The sequence below is a fragment of the Macaca thibetana genome, chromosome 4 (assembly GCF_024542745.1).
Source record: "Macaca thibetana thibetana isolate TM-01 chromosome 4, ASM2454274v1, whole genome shotgun sequence".
Classification (NCBI taxonomy): Eukaryota; Metazoa; Chordata; class Mammalia; order Primates; family Cercopithecidae; genus Macaca; species Macaca thibetana.
The window spans coordinates 28390078-28393313 of NC_065581.1; the positions used below are offsets into that span (position 1 = coordinate 28390078).

At 43.0% G+C, this 3236-nt stretch overlaps 1 non-coding gene across 1 annotated transcript; it reads left to right on the forward strand.

The window, feature by feature from the left end:
- The first annotated feature begins 1759 nt into the window (after positions 1 to 1759).
- Positions 1760 to 1831, forward strand: TRNAA-AGC (transfer RNA alanine (anticodon AGC)). Its single transcript has one exon. It is a non-coding gene; the product is annotated as a tRNA-Ala (tRNA).
- Positions 1832 to 3236: the final 1405 nt, after the last annotated feature.

The following is a 3236-nucleotide window of genomic DNA, read 5'->3' on the forward strand; positions in this document are numbered from 1 at the left end:
AAGAGACTTTGTTGGGAAGATTTTTTTAAAGCAAGAACCAGAAAGTACAGACCAATGGCTGAAAAATATATAAGCATGCAAGATTATTTAGTATTCCAATGAATAACGTATACCCTGAGCCTAGTCATGAGAAAGTATCAGTCAGTGAAAGACATTCTATTTTTAAAAATGAAATGAGGCCCGGGTGGTGGCTCACGCCTGAAATCCCAGCACTTGGGGAGGCCAAGGAGGGCGGATCACGAGGTCAGGACTTTGAGACCAGCCTGGCCAACATGGTGAAACACCCGTCTCTACTGAAAATACAAAAAAAAATTAGCCAGACGCAGTGGTGGGCACCTGTAATCCCAGCTACTCAGGAGGCTGAGGCAGGAGAATCATTTGAACCCGGGAAGCAGAGGTTGCAGTGAGCCAAGATCGCGCCATTGCACTCCAGCTGGGCGACAGGGCAAGACTCTGTCTCGGAAAAAAAAAAAGAAAGAAATGAAAATAACACTATTTTTTAAATGACATATCAATGTCATAAAAAATAAAGACTATGCAAATATTCTTCATTAAAGAAGACTAAAAAAGATATGACAACTAAATGCAACGCCTGACCCTAGACTAGATCCTGTATGAGAGGAAAACATCAAGTCAATTGGTCAACTTGAAATGCAGACTGTAGATTAAATACAGCTATTGTATCAATGTTATATTTACAAAAGTTCCTAATAGTACTGTGGGTATATGGTAAAATACTTAGTAAAGGAAATGGACGTGATGTAAGCAACGTACAGGAGCGAGAAGCAGCAAATGATAAGGCAAATGGGGTAAAATATTAATATCTAAATCCAAGTAAAAGATAGAAGGGTATTTTTGTATTATTTCTATTTTTTCAACTTTTTAGTGAGTTATAAATTGTTTCAGAAAGAGAGAGGGAGAGATTTCAACGGAGGTGCCTCAGAAGTCAGTAGTTGTGAATCTGGGTTGGGCTGGGCCAGCTCTTTAAAACGTGGGAAGTTTCCCCCACCGCCCCTCACCATTCGAGAAACCAATAATTTTTCATTGCTCCATGGTTTCCTACAGATCGGTCGCCAAGAAACAGATGCCAGCCCAGCCTTACCTAATTCATCTTTTTTTCAAATAACACTACTACCCCACCCCCACCCCCATCAGCTTGGCTTAGCAGGGGACCCTCAGAGTTTTGTCGGAGGTAAAGTACTCTAGAAGTGCCGATCTGGGTGCCTACGTTATGCCTCTCACTCGGGACCAGGTTTCCAGTTTGTCCTTGTGATTGATTCATGACATCTTGAGCTCGCAAGAACGTTCCCTGCCATCACCACTAAATGTTCAGTGGACGTTATGGGTTTTTGGAAACGGAAGTGATTTGAGAGTATTTGTTCCAAGAAAGGCAGCGCTGGGCGCGGGGACTGGAACTCGGTAGGCGAGGATCCCCTTTGATGCCCCCCTACAGTTCCCCTTCAAACACGTAGGTCTCAGCTGGTACTGCGCTACTGGCTTCGGCCTCCTGGGGCCTTATGGTTGAAAAGAGCAGGAAATCAAGCTGGAAAATGCGAGAGACAACAGATTGTCTGCTTTCAGGCTCCTTCCTTTGTAATTTCACTGTGTTGCTTTCTTTGGACGCTGCTTGTGCAGGACCTAGGCTAGCTGTTTCACAAATTGCGGAGTTTGCATTCATGATTTCACTGCAATTTACTGAATCTTTGAGAAATACCGATTATAAATCATGAAAGAAATGCAAAGCAAATTGCCTACGGTTGGGGGTGTAGCTCAGTGGTAGAGCGCGTGCTTAGCATGTACGAGGTCCCGGGTTCAATCCCCGGCACCTCCACCACTTTTGGGAGTGAGCACTTTCTCCCCCGGCTTTCCACTTTCATTTCTCCCTCCTGTTAAATAAACCTGGTCTCACTCACTCAATTTTCTGCTTGTCTGTACAGCCTTTGCGGTGTTCAATATCTGTATCGATAGATAGCATTGCCACACCAGGAAGTTTTGAACCCTTTGTAACAAGCATTTTTGCAAATTAATCGGCCTGGTTTCTTTGGATTTCATGCTATGGTATTACTGAAAAACAGAAAAAAACAGAAAAAATATAAAAATAATAAGAGACCCTTTGTTTTATTCACTGTTTTTTTCTTTTCTTTTTTGAATTCTGAAGAGTTCTTGGAGCAAAGAACAGCATGGAAGTTTAATAGCAGAAACATATCTTATTGATGTCTTTCTTCTGAGCTTCCAACCACCCTATACCTTACCTTTTCTTGAATCACCAGATATGGAAGCAGTGAGCCCTGTTAGTATCATGTGGTGATAGGTACATGAAGGACAATAAAATGCTGTCTGTCCTAGCATAGGGTGCCTCCCAAGTCTAACCTGAATGAGACAGATGGGATTGGCTGGTTAAATGAAGCCAGAACTACTGCCCCTTTGCTGAAATAGCTTAGTGGGAGTGTGAGAGACCAGGCATCCAAATATCTCTTGTTCAAGAAAATGTCATTAAACATAAATGACATGTTGTTGGGAAAAGGGCTTGTGGGAAAAGAGCTTGTGGGGTGCCTGCATAAACTGGCCATAAAAATATGAGACAATAAGTTGTGGAAAGCCACAAGAGGCCTCTGAGGTGGAAAGCCTCCTAATTGCCATCATGTTCCCATGCTCAGAGCGAGACTCCCTCTCTTATCTGTAAACACTGTGCTCAAGGAGAAAGACACTCCTTCGAAACACTGGAATGTGGACAGACGTGCATGCTCTAGTTAAGCCTGCTCCCACTAGCTACTCTCTGATAAGTTAAAGATACGCTGTTTGAGCACAAAGGAGATTCATTTAAACCACTATTGCTATAGATTATGGCTATGACGCACTGCCACCTATTCACTTTTTCGCCCCGAACATCTGCTTGTTAGATCTAAGTGATTGTACTCTTAGCGTGGAGATCAGAGCCCTGAGCCTTCTGCAGCCTCCATTTTGCAACTGGCCCCCTGGCTCCCCACCTTTACTCTTCACTTGTCTCTTCTCAATCCTTTGTCACCACCGAACTTTGGGTACCCTACGGGTGGTGTTGAGGCTGGTCCCCAACACATGTTGAACTCATTTTACAAACATATTTAACTAGAAGACCACCTCCACTGCCCCTAACACAAAAAAGTCTCCCACAACACCTACATATGTTAATCAATCCAAATTAAAGGTGATTTGCCTACACCAGAGCTAGTATGAAATATTGATCAAATATATAGTAT